Source organism: Ovis aries, chromosome 23, assembly GCF_016772045.2.
Source record: "Ovis aries strain OAR_USU_Benz2616 breed Rambouillet chromosome 23, ARS-UI_Ramb_v3.0, whole genome shotgun sequence".
Lineage (NCBI taxonomy): Eukaryota > Metazoa > Chordata > Mammalia > Artiodactyla > Bovidae > Ovis > Ovis aries.
In genome coordinates this window covers 57,167,322-57,181,253 of record NC_056076.1, presented here as the reverse complement: position 1 = coordinate 57,181,253, position 13,932 = coordinate 57,167,322, and positions in this window count along the sequence as shown.

Here is a 13,932-nt window from a genome sequence, read left to right as displayed (position 1 = left end):
TTTGCCGACTTAATTCTTTAAAGCTGAATGTCTCTGTTTCACATTAATTCATGCCTTTTGTATTTTTAAAATACTTTCCATGATTTGTATACGTGAAATTAGATATTACTGAATTTAGTAGGTATTACTAAATACATGGTAAGGAAAAGGAAGGTGTTTTTAAAATTAGATGTGGGTGCTAGTTACCTCACTTTCATAATCTTTTTTTGTTTTTCTGGACACATTAAAGTGTATCTTATTTTGCAGTTAAGTGAAATGACAGATGTAAATGGGGGCGTTTGTAGTATATTTGGCCTCTATCTTTAAATAAGAAATACTGGTTAGAATGTGAATGAGCTTTAATTGGATTCAACTAGGCAATTCACTTGATCAGAATTTAGGTGAGGAGATTAGACTCATGCATTTTAATTGTGTAAATTGGTCAAGCGTCTTACATGCTGACAGGAAACAGTGGGGCTAGGTGGGGGTAAGGGAGTCGGGGTGACGTCAGACCAGGAGTCCAGCAGCAAACCGTAGGCACCTGGGCTTGCGTTCCCTTCGCTCCGGTTGTCACTGAGACCCCAGCGTCACCCCCCAGCACGTCCCCGCCAAGCGTCCCCCTCTCAGGCCCCCGGGCTCTGAGTTCTGCTCTGGCAGAACTCATCTCGTGGCTCTTTCCCGCCCATAACCTCGTCCTTCTGTGTGATTCTCACACCAGCAACCCCTGCATCTTGGGAACTTGTGTAGCTGACCTGTTGAAAGTCTTGGAGACAGGTGGGAGGTTAATCTTAACAGCAATTCAAATGATTTCAGTATTGGGTTGGCCAAAAAGTTTGTTCAGGTTTTTCTGCAGCATCTCGTGGAAAAACCTGAACAAACTTTTCGGCCAACCCGGTACTCACAGCTCTCTGTTTTGGTCATGTCCTGCAGCCGTTTCTGGCTACCTGACTCCTCCCATCCGGCTGCCTCTGGCATTTTCTAAAAGTTTGCTGTTTTATTTATGTGGCTGTGGCAGGTGTTAGTGGCACGTGGAATCGTCGACCTTTGTTGTGGCACTCGAACTCCGTTGTGGCATGTGGGATCTGGTTCCCTGACCAGGGGTCGAGCCTGGCCCCCCTGCATTGGGAGCTGGGAGTCAGCCGGTGGACCACCAGGGGCGTCCCCAGAATTTCTCGTTGAGTGTAGAGTAACATGACTCAGAAGCAACGTTCCTACACATGGAGGTCACTTGGGACTGTAACGGTACTGGTGCTCAGGCCTCGTCCCAAACCAGTAGAATCTGAATTTCAGGGATGGACCCGGGATTTTTTTTTTTTTTTTTTAATTTATTTGGCTGTGCTGAGTCTTAGATGTGGTATATGGGATGTAGTTCCCCAACCAGGAATTGAACTCAGGCCCCCTGCCTTAGGAGCATGGAGTCTTAGCCACTGGACTACCAAGAAAGTCCCAGCCTATTTTTAAAAGCCCGAGCAGGTGAGGCTGTGGCAGAGTTAGGTTGACTCACCAAGTAGCTACCGCCCACTTCTAAAGCCAACCTTAAGCCTCTCATCATCACTGTAGGTCCTCATTATTTCACATTCATCTCTTGAGAGTGTTCCCAGCCTCAGGGTTGAAATGAGAACACTGGGGTAAGGCTGAGACTCTTTGATATTGACCAATAGCCACAAAAACACTATACCTGTGTACTCGTTAGCTTTCAAGTCATACTGGGAAATTCACAAAATAATGGAGTACTGCTTTGTGTCAGCCATGTACTAACACGTGCCGTGATCCCCACAATAGCCTGTGATAAGTTATATAAATTATTAATTTATACAGTATATAAACTTTATATTTATAGTCCTCTAATAAGCAATAGCACTTATTATTCCTGAGATAATGGCTGAGAAAGCTTAAAATTCATTCCTGAAGATGCATCATTAAAAGTGACTGAAGTTTAAACTTCAAAGCTTGAATGATTTTAAACTTAGGATCATATTATTTCATTCAGTCCTTCTAAGGAAAAAAAATGTTACTAGGCACAAGTGCTGTGATTCACAGTATTTGGTATGCTCTGCTCCAAGCGCTCAGTCTTGTGCAATTCTTTGCGACCCCATGGACTAGCCTGCCAGGCTCTCCTGCCCATGGGCTTCTCCAGGGCAGAACGCTGGAGTGGGTTACTGTTTCACTCTCCGGTAGCAGTTGGTAATTGCCGGTCAATGAAATGATTCAGTTGCTTACGCTGAAAAGTTTCCTTCTACCTCCTGGATTGTTACTAATGATTAGGTGAAAAATCCTGGTATACTCTGCAGTTCAGAGATTCTGGTTTCTGGCATCAAAACCGAGTTTGTATTTAATCCAGTTTAGTACTCTGGCTCACAGAAATGGAGATGTTCAAAAGTTTTAGCTTCTTCAGGCGTTTACCTCCATGTTACTAAAAGAACAGGTCTATATTTTTCGGTTTTACACATTCTTGCTCCTCCATGAAGATTTTGCTGCTTCCTTTCCCTGTCCACCGTTCATGTGCCCCCTTATCTCTCTGTCCTTCCAGCTTAGCGAAATCCTTACTTTGGTTGACCATGTTGTATATTACTAATGCTTTCCTGGCCAACTTTTCCCCCGTAATGAACAGACGGGCTTTCCTGGTGGCTCAGATGGTAGAGTCTGCCTGCAATGTGCGAGACCCGGGTTCAATCCCTGGGTTGGGAAGTTCCCCCGGAGAAGGAAATGGCAACCCACTCCAGCATTCTTACCTGAAAAATCCCATGGATGGAGGAGCCTGGCGGGCTATACAGTCCATGGGGTCACAAAGAGTTGGACATGACTTGAGTGACTAACATATAATGAACGGTCATCTTACTTTTCATCATGAATTCAGTCCCCAAAGGTACCCAAGACAGGTCAGGTGCTCATTAGAAGCTTCTCTTAGAGCTTGTCTGCTGTAGTCTGAACCAGCCACCCTGGAATCTTGAAACGTATTTGTCATCCTGGGGTCTTCTTTCTCCACCCAGAGAACCCCCATCATCTGTCTTCTCCATTGGACAGCCTATTTCCTGTGTTTCCCTGTTTCTTGGTTTTCTTCCTTATTTTGATGGAGCATATCCTCCAGTAATTTCCTGAGAAAGGGTGCATGAAAGGTCAGTTCACTGAGAATTTGTCTATCTAAAAAAAAAGTTTTTAACTTATCTTCACACCTAAACCATGCATGCATGCTATGGGCTTCCCAGGTGGCGCTAGTGGTAAAGAATCTGCCTGCCAATGCAGGAGACAGAGACTCCATGAGTCTGGAATAGCCTCCGTATAAAATCGTGGATCAGAAAGCATTTTTCCCTCAGGATTTTGCAGCCCTGGCTTTCAGTTTTACCATTCTAGTTTCCAGTGTTGCTGTGTAGAATTCCCAGTCATTCTCATCTGTGGTCTTCTACATAAGACCTGTCTGTTCTAAAAGTTTGTCCCCATGTCCTGAAATATGATATTTCTTGGACTGTTCTCCCATTCTGTTGGGAAGTTGATAGGCTTTTTAAATTCAGAAAGTCATGGCTTTCCTTTGTGAAAAAGTTTCAATTGTTTTTTAGAAAGTGTTCTCTCTCTTTTTTTTCCGTAACTGCTATTATTCAGGTAGTAGACCTCCTTTTAAATCCTTTTATCTTGTTTTTTTTTTTTCTTTTTGCTTGCTATTTTCTGAACATTTTCTTTAACTTTTTCTCTTCTATTGAGTTTTTCATCTCTGTTAGCATAGTAAAATATTTAAAAAAAAATTTTTTTTTACCCTGATCTCAGCAAGTTCTATGTTTGGTCTTTTATCCAAGTTTTCTTCTTCCTGTATCATGCCCGTTTCCTCCATGTTTTCTTCCGTGTGTTTGGGTCTCTGTCTCTCCTCTTAGAGCAGGGGTCCCCAACCCCTGGGCTGGTACTGGTACTGGTCCGTGGCCTGATAGGAACCAGGCCACACAGCAGGAGGTGAGTGGCAGGGGATTGAGTGACGCTTCATCTGTATTTACAGCCGCTCCCCATCGCTGCTCTTGAATCATCTCCAAGCCGTCCCCCACGCCCCACCCCAGGTCCGTGGAAAAATTGTTTTCCTCAAAACTAGTTCCTGCTGCCAAAAATGTTGTTTTCCTGGAGACTTTTCTCAGATGTCAAATGATACTTGTTTTTCTACTGCAAATTCCAAATAGGAAGTAAAATGCTTTTAAAGTGTGTTGGAAAAGATTTGAGCCCACCCGTAGGGTGAGCCCCCTCAGCTGTTGGGTGTGAGTCCTTGATGTCAACATCCTTGGATCTCTCCTCTTGTGCTGGTTGGATTGCAGACTCTTCTCATCTCCTGTGGAGGGAAAGGGGTGGAGGGTGAAGAGTCTAGTTCCCTGAATCTATCTCAGTCTAGCATCTCTCTCTTTCATCCCCATGTCCAGGGGCACCTGCTGCTGCCAACCTGGAACCTCCTAGGGATTCTGTCAGGTAAATCTGGATGGCTCTTGTCGTAGGTTGGCCATCTTTAGATTCAGTTTTTTTGAGTCTGCTAAATCATTAACCATTTATCCATCAGCCTTCCAGCTCCCCAAATTTATTGCTGTGGTTCCTTTTTCTTTTCTCCCCAGCCTTTTAGGTTTATGCTTGGAAGCAAACAAAACACACCATCACTACTACCACCAACAGCAAAACCTCCCAACATCTTAGTGGGGTTTTAGGGAAGGAGTGAAATTACATCCATTTGTTCCAGCCCCCATCTTTATACCCAGAGGGTTTCAATCTGAAGTTGAAGACAAATCAAAAGGGCATAGGCGAAAGTGAAGAAACTCAATTAATAGCTATTAGGAGATCAGCAAGGAGAGTGATGAACTCACTGTAAATTGTTCGGTAAGAACAATGAATGAATGGTCAGTTTCAATCCTTTTCTCCATGTGGATGCCCACTGCGACTTTCTGCTGGATGGCTGTACCTGTTTGTCCTTCCTGCAATGCAGAACATACTCAGGCACAAACAGACAATATGAAGAAAACAACAGAAAGTGTGCTCATCTTTGCCTCACACCAGCTCCAAAGTGTTTCTCTTTTTCGGCCTCACTGCTGCTGATGCCCTTGAACTACCTGACTCTGCCCTCCCTCTGGTCTCCAGTGCACCATCGATGGCTGTCCTTCTCTGTCCCCGGCCACGCCACTCAGGACGGCTCTTGGAAACCACAGCCGCTGGCTCCTGTTGGCTCTCCCTGCCTCTCTTCTCTTCTCTCCTGGACCCTGCTTGCTCCGTCCTCTTCCTCACAGCACCACACTAAATAGGCTCCTCTTCTCTGTGACTGTCCTGTCCACCCATGAGCCCGTTCACCTACCAACAAAGATCCAAGTTCTCACATTCAGACTCAGTCCTCAGCCATCTCTCCCACCCTTATCTGAGTCCTTCCCAGACCCTGTGCAGTGGCCAAGTGAATGCCTTGCCCTTACTTATCATGTGCCCCTCTGCCTCCAGGGTGTTTCCCCACATTCAGTGTATAATCAGCATAGTCTTCTTGTAAGCTCTATATCACCTTGATGAAAAAGCACTCTTGTATCCTCATCACTCACTATTTTTCCCTATATAATTATGTATTTATTTTTGGCTGTGCTGGGTCTTTGTTGCCGTGCGTGGGCTTTAGTTGCGGAGAGCATGGGCTGCTCTCTGTAGAGCAGGATGAGGGCGAGGGCTTCTTTTGTTGCGGAGCACGGACTCGAGGGTGCTCGGGCTTCAGTGGTTGCAGCTCACAGGCTCAGTAGTTGTGGCGCGTGGGTTTAGTTGTCCCATGGCATACAGGATCTTCCTGGACCCGGGATCAAACCAGTGTCCCCTGCATTGCAAGATGGATTCTTAACCACTGGACTACCAGGGAAACCCTCATTATTCACTTTCATCAGGGAAATTTCTACTCGCTTCTTCCTCCCCACTGTAAACAGGTGACTTTACTGGATAAATATATTAATTCCACACACACTGTCCTCTTAGCTGAGTGAAAGGAACACCTCTAGGCATCAAACTGGGGAGGAAGGAATAGAGAGGGTCTCTAAGCCAGAGCTGTTGGGTTAGGTATGGGAGTTAGAGGGAGAATTGAACCCAGATAAAGGCACTTGGGGTCTTTTTTAAAGTTGTAGTAAAATATACCAAAAAAGGGCTTTCCTGGTAGCTCAGCAGGTAAAGAACCCGCTCCTGGATTAGGAAGATCCGTTGGAGAAGGGATAGACTACCCACTCCAGTATTCTTGGGCTTCCCTTGTGGCTCACCTGGTAAAGAATCCATCTGCAATGCGGGAGACCTGGGTGCAATCCCTGGGTTGGGACGATCCCCCAGAGAAGGGAAAGGCTCCCCACTCCAGTATTCTGGCCTGGAGAATTCCATGGACTGTCTAGTCCTTGAGGTTGCAAAGAGACACAACTGAGCGACTTTCACTTCACTAAATTATACCAAAAAAGAGCACACATATAAGTGTGCAATACCATGAATTTTCACAAAGTGAACACATCATATACGCATCTCTGGAATGCCCAGGCCACACCTAGACAGGACGGTGGAGGAAGGGCTAGACCCACCCCTGCATGAAGGGGGCCCTTGGAAGGCTGGCCTTTCTGTGAAATCTAGAAAACTGGCTCCATACAGCACAGAAAGACAAGGAAGACCGCCCAGGGCTCTGACAGGGAATGAGAGCTTGCCGGAAAAAGTCAGCTTCCTTGGTTTGAATGTACCTACAAGGAGAAGGACTGCCAAGCCAAGAAATAAACACAAACCGCATCTAAGACCGGTGGGACCCTGAGATCCTGGCAGAGGCAGGCCAGAAGGGGTGCAGGGACCCTCCCACCACCCCAGGGGCAATGATCTCTCTGGAGAAACACACTCTTGCCCAATATGATCTCAAATAAATAAATAAACAAAAATTAGAACCCCACGGAGGAAATGAACTTATTTAGTCATCTGATGCATGCCTTAAACCTGACATAAGAGTCCTGCGTCTCTCTCTGGTCTGCAGACAAAGTGAATGTTTTGGACTCAAAGCATGGATCACTCTGTTAGAGGGAGATCTGTTCAAAAGACGAAGTCTTTCATCTCCTCAGTCCAGTTCAGTCGCTCAGTCGTGTCCAACTCTTTGCGACCCGTGGAATCGAAGCACACCAGGCCTCCCTGTCCATCACCAACTCCCGGAGTCTGCCCACCCATGTCCATTGAGTCGGTGATGCCATCCAGCGATCTCATCCTCTGCTGTCCCCTTCTTCTCCCACCTTCTATCTTTCCCAGCATCAGGGTCTTTTCAAATGAGTCAGCTCTTCACATCAGGTGGCCAAAGTATTGGAGTTTCAGCTTCACCATCAGTCTAATCAGCCAAAATTCCTTGCCCTCTACCCCACAAACTCTGCTCAAGACATGCAGTTTCCTTTACCGTCCCTCAAGGCCTTCTTATGGGGTGAGCTGTGTCCCCTGCCTCCCAAAAATTACCCCCTTCCCCTGTATATTAAAATCCTCCCCTCTGGTACTTGGAAATGTGACCTTACTTAACAAGAGGTTCTTTGCAAGTGTAGCCAAATTCAGATGAGGTCAATCGGGTGGGCTCTTTATCCAATATGGTGGTGGTGTTTAGTCACTCAGTCGTGACTTTTTGCAACACTGTGGACTGTAGCCCGCCAGGTTCCTCTGTGCATGGGATTTTCCAGCAAGAATACTGGACTGGGTTGTACGAGTGGTGTCCTAGAGGGAAGATGGTTATGGGAAAAGAGATACACTGAGAAAAGACCTTGTGAGATCAGAGCGAGGCAGCCGCAAGGCCAGGAGCGCCAAGGGCTGCCAGCAGCTAGGAAGAGACAGGAAAGGGTTCTCCCCTACAGACTGCAGAGGAAGCATGGCCCTGTTGACCTGGACTTGAACTTCTAGCCCCAGACTAGAATGCAGTACATTTCTGTGGTCTTGAGCCCCCTGCTCTGTGGTATTCTGTTCCAGCAGCCCCATGGAACTAACACAAGCCTCAACGTATCCCAGTGCTTTCTGATTCTCTGCTCGCAAAGCCCTTCCACAAACAGCGTCCCTCACTCCCCACAGGCCCCCCTCAACCGCCACCTTTGCAGAGAAGCCATGTCCCACAGCAGCCCCGGAAATAACAGTTCCTGCCACCCTCCGTTCCTTCGCCCCCTTTATTATTTTTCCTCACGGTTCCTAGTCATTGCTGACATTGTGGCATGAATCTTTTCTTTATTGTCTGCCTTGCCTTCTAGAATGGAAATTGCGTGAAAGTAGAGATAGTCCAGTTCATTGCTGTGCCCACTGTGTGCCTGACATAGGCAGTGGGCCCTCTATACATATTTCTTTCATAAATGAATAAGCTACTTGGGAGTACAGTTTACTTTTTTAAATTTATTTTTTAAATCGGAGTATAATTGCTTTACAATGGTGTGTTACCTTCTGTTATACAACGTGAATCAGCTATATGTAATATACATATCTGGGTTTCCCAGGTGGTGCTAGTGATAAAGAACCCCCATCTGCCAGTTCAGGAGACATAAAAGACCTGGGCTCCATCCCTGGGTCGGGAAGATCCCCTGGAGGAGGGCATGGCAACCCACTCCAGTGTTCTTGCCTGAAGAATCCCATGAACAGAGAAGCCTGGCAGGCTACAGTCCATGGGGTCGCAAAGAGTCGGACACGACTGAAGCGACTTAGCGCTGCCACACATATGTATAAGCACATGCATCCTCTTGCTTGAGCCTCCCTCCCACCCTGCCGCCAGCTACAGCCCTCCAGGTCATCACAGAGCACCGAGCTGAGCGCCCTGTGCTACACAGCAGCCCCCCACCAGCTGTCCACCCCACCCATGCTAGTGTAGATGTCAACACTGAGGGTACAGTTTACTTTCTGTCCTTCACAGCATCTGATACAATGCTTGGCTCATAGTAGACGCTCCATCAAAACGTGCAGATGAACTAATAAACCCATCATCACTAGTGGGCTTAATACTGAGGCTCTGTGTGGTTAAGGGGCAGTTAGAATGCACATTCCATTGGCCTAGACTTTGGTGGCCTCTTTGGTGGAAAAGAGTCGTGGGGACCATTGATCAGATTTCCCTGAGTAATTATTAGAGCTCACCATTTGTCTGCCTCACAAAGCCACTCTCTCCCTACACTCAACAGCATCCCTCCCTCACCGTGTTGTTTTTCTGATTAAGGAGACAGAATTGAGTAGTCTAAATTTAGTCTGTGCAGCCTGGAGGTGCCAATCATGGCAAATAATGAATTAGGGGATCTCCTCCTGCCTCCTTCTGCGCTGAAGCATTGAGCTGAAACCAACAAATTCATTTTATTTAGGACCACAGGCTGAACTCTGAGTGTTGGCTGTGACAAGAGAATGCTTTCTTCGCTAATTAAGTCACCCGAGCTCAGACAAGCCCTCTCTCCTTGTGATGGGGGTGCTGCTTATCTGAGCTGGCCCAGAGACTGCACCTTCTGTTTGTTAAGGAAAGTGGTTATTATTTTGCTACCGATATTTAAACCAGAAAAATCCATTTATATATACATACATACATGTATATATACATAGAAATATATACATAATATATAAAAATCTCATATAGTTTTATAAGTTCATTTAGCCTTTCACAGATTTTCTGGATTTCTTAGTAAACCCATATTTAGAATTCAGTTTCTGATGCAAAGGTTGTATTTTCCAATCAGTTTTGAAAAGGACACATAAAAAGCATATTTATCTGCTTTCATTTCAAAAGAACATAAAAATTTACTCACTGAAAAGCTGTTATATTTGATGTTTGTAAGAAATAAGCCATAGATTAGAAATAACAAATGTTATGAAGCTCTCTTTGGGGAAAAATAATAAAGTTCTGTTTCCATTTGTAACCTATGAGTCTTAATATGTGTATTGGGGGGTTTTATACATGAACATAATTTTGAATGAGTTTTTTTTAAAGTCAGTAAAAATGAAAATACAAGATGTGAGAAAAATGTATGAAATAGTGCTAATTCATTTTTTAAAAATGTTATGTTGATTCACTTAATAAAGTGTGTTTTGCTAGCTCCTTCCTTGCTTCTTGGAGAAGGAAACGGCACCCACTCCAGCACCCTTGCCTGGAAAATCCGATGGACGGAGAAGCCTGGTAGGCTACAGTCCATGGGGTCGCAGAGTTGGACATGACTGAGAGACTTCACTTCATTTCACTTCACTTCTTGTTTCTGCCAGATACAAATTTAACTCTCCCCAGTGTCGATTATGTGAGATTTGGCACCTTTATGCCTTGTCACTAATCATGGGCATTTCCCTGGGAGGGGCCAGAAGACCCTCCTTATCTTCACTGAGCAGGTGGGGCCCAGCACCAGAGATGGAGAGGTGACTTATCCAGAGCCTCCCAGAAGTAGCCGAGAAGAGCCCACATCGCTCAGCTGTTAAAAACCCTTGAACTTTTCTAGCTCTCTGGCCTTGTCCACACTTTCTCCAGCACAGCATTTCAAAATGTAGAGACTTTTTGTGTAGTTGATTTAAAAGCAATAGGTTTAGACTTTAGGTAGAAGAGTATATTATCTACAAACACCACCTTTCAATGTTTAAAAATATCTTTAAAAATATTTACTTATTTATTAATACTTGGCTGTGCTGGGTCTTAGTTGTAGAATGTAATCAGTCTTCATTGGAGCATGCGGGATCTTTAGTTGAAGCATGTGGGATCTTTAGTTGAAGCATGTGGGATCTAATTCCTTGACCAGGGGTCAAACTCAGGCCCCCTGCATTGGGAAAGTGGAGTCTTAGCCACAGGACCACCAAGGAAGTCCAAGATCACCTCTTTAAAGGGCAAACCAAAGTGTGTTAGTCATTCAGTAATGTCTGACTCTTTGCGATCCCACGGACTGTAGCCCTCCAGACTCCTCTGTCCGTGAAATTCTCCAGGCAAGAATACTGCAGTGAGTTGTCATTTCCTTCTCCAAAAGGGCAGACTAAACTCATGTAATTTTTGTCCTAAGAATGGAAAGTTAGCAAAGCATATAGGAAAGCAGTGTCCACTTCTCAGTGAACATCTCCTGCTTGATTCAAAGATTATATACATAGTATGAAAGGCAATCCACTTAATTTGACATTTTACATTGAGCTTGAAACCATAAAGAGGACTATCTTTAATTCAGTTCAGTTCAGTCGCTCAGTCGTGTCCGATTCTTTGCGACCCCATGAATTGCAGCACGCCAGGCCTCCCTGTCCATCACCAACTCCCGGAGTTCACTCAGACTCACGTCCATCGAGTCCATGATGCCATCCAGCCATCTCATCCTCGGTCGTCCCCTTCTCCTCCTGCCCCCAATCCCTCTCAGCATCAGAGTCTTTTCCAATGAGTCAACTCTTCGCATGAGGTGGCCAAAGTACTGGAGCTTCAGCTTTAGCATCATTCCTTCCAAAGAAATCCCAGGGCTGACCTCCTTCAGAATGGACTGGTTGGATCTCCTTGCAGTCCAAGGGAGTCTCAACAGTCTTCTCCAACACCACAGTTCAAAAGCATCAATTCTTCAGTGCTCAGCTTTCCTCACTGTCCAACTCTCACATCCATACATGACCACAGGAAAAACCATAGCCTTGACTACACGGACCTTATTCAGCAAAGTAATGTCTGTGCTTTTGAATACACTATCTAGGATGGTCATAACTTTCCTTCCAAGGAGTAAGCGTCTGTTAATTTCATGGCTGCAGTCACCATCTGCAGTGATTTTGGAGCCCAAAAAAATAAAGTCTGACACTGTTTCCACTGTTTCCCATCTATTTCCCATGAAGTGATGGGACCAGATGCCATGATCTTTGTTTTCTGAATGTTGAGCTTTAAGCCAACTTTTTCGCTTTCCTCTTTCACTTTCATCAAGAGGCTTTTTAGTTCCTCTTCACTTTCTGCCATAAGGGTGGTGTCATCTGCATATTTGAGGTGATTGATATTTCTCCCAGCAATCTTGATTCCAGCTTGTGTTTCTTCCAGTCCAGTGTTTCTCATGATGTACTCTGCATAGAAGTTAAATAAGCAGGGTGACAATATACAGCCTTGACGTACTCCTTTTCCTATTTGGAACCAGTCTGTTGTTCCATGTCCAGTTCTAACTGTTGCTTCCTGACCTGCATACAGATTTCTCAAGAGGTAGGTCAGGTGGTCTGGTATTCCCATCTCTTTCAGAATTTTCTGCAGTTTATTGTGATCCACACAGTCAAAGGCTTTGGCATAGTCAATAAAGCAGAAATAGATGTTTTTCTGGAACTCTCTTACTTTTTCCATCATCCAGCGGATGTTGGCAATTTGATCTCTGGTTCCTCTGCCTTTTCTAACACCAGCTTGAACATCAGGGAGTTCACAGTTCACGTATTGCTGAAGTCTGGCTTGGAGAATTTTGAGCATTACTTTACTAGCATGTGAGATGAGAGCAATTGTGTGGTAGTTCATTCTTTGGCATTGCCTTTCTTTGGAATTGGAATGAAAACTGACCTTTTCCAGTCCTGTGGCCACTGCTGAGTTTTCCCAATTTGCTGGCATATTGAGTGCAGCACTTTCACAGTATCATCTTTCAGGATTTGAAATAGCTCAACTGGAATTCCATCACCTCCACTAGCTTTGTTTGTAGTGATGCTTTCTAAGGCCCACTTGACTTCACATTCCAAGATGTCTGGCTCTAGATTAGTGATCACATCATCAAGATTATCTGGGTCTTGAAGATCTTTTTTGTACAGTTCTGTGTATTCTTGCCACCTCTTCTTAACATCTTCTGCTTCTGTTAGGTCCAGACCATTTCTGTCCTTTATCGAGCCCATCTTTGCATGAAATGTTCCCTTGGTATCTCTGATTTTCTTGAAGAGATCTCTAGTCTTTCCCATTCTGTTCTTTTCCTCTATTTCTTTACACTGATCGCTGAGGAAGGCTTTCTTATCTCTTCTTGCTATTCTTTGGAACTCTGCATTCAGATGCTTATATCTTTCCTTTTCTCCTTTGCTTTTTGCCTCTCTTCTTTTCACAGCTATTTGTAAGGCCTCCCCAGACAGCCATTTTGCTTTTTTGCATTTCTTTTCCATGGGGATGGTCTTGATCCCTGTCTCCTGTACAATGTCATGAACCTCATTCCATAGTTTATCAGGCACTCTATCTATCAGATCTAGGCCCTTAAATCTGTTTCTCACTTCCACTGTATAATCATAAGGGATTTGATTTAGGTCATACCTGAATGGTCTAGCAGTTTTCCCTATTTTCTTCAATTTGAGTCTGAATTTGGTAATAAGGAGTTCATGATCTGAGCCACAGTCAGCTCCTGGTCTTGTTTTTGTTGACTATATAGAGCTTCTCCATCTTTGGCTGTAAAGAATATAATCAATCTGATTTCGGTGTTGACCATCTGGTGATGTCCATGTGTAGAGCCTTCTCTTGTGTTGTTGGAAGAGGGTGTTTGCTATGACCAGTGCATTTTCTTGGCAAAACTCTATTAGTCTTTGCCCTGCTTCATTTCACATTCCAAGGCCAAATTTGCCTGTTACTCCAGGTGTTTCTTGACTTCCTACTTTTGCATTCCAGTCCCCTATAATAAAAAGGACATCTTTTTTGGGTGTTAGTTCTAAAAGGTCTTGTAGGTCTTCATAAAACCGTTCAACTTCAGCTTTAATAATAAACTAATTCAATCAAAAGCATACATTTTAGCTACAGAAAACTGGGTTTCCACTCAATCTAGACTCCATCTTCCTGGAATGTTCCACATGGCTTGCCCCCTTACTTCTTCAGGTCTCTGCCTAAGTGTCCGTGAGGACTTCTCTGACCTGTCTGTTTCAATCACACTAGACCCCCCTCCCCCATCTCCCGTCACTCTTTCTAACCCTCATAATTACCCCAAATACTACATATTGTGATTGTTTTCTGTCTCTCCCCAAATCCCCATGTAAGACCCTTGTCTGTTCTCTTCACGGCTGTTTCCCTGTTGCACACAGTAGGTGCTCAATATTTGTTCAGTGAATGAAAAA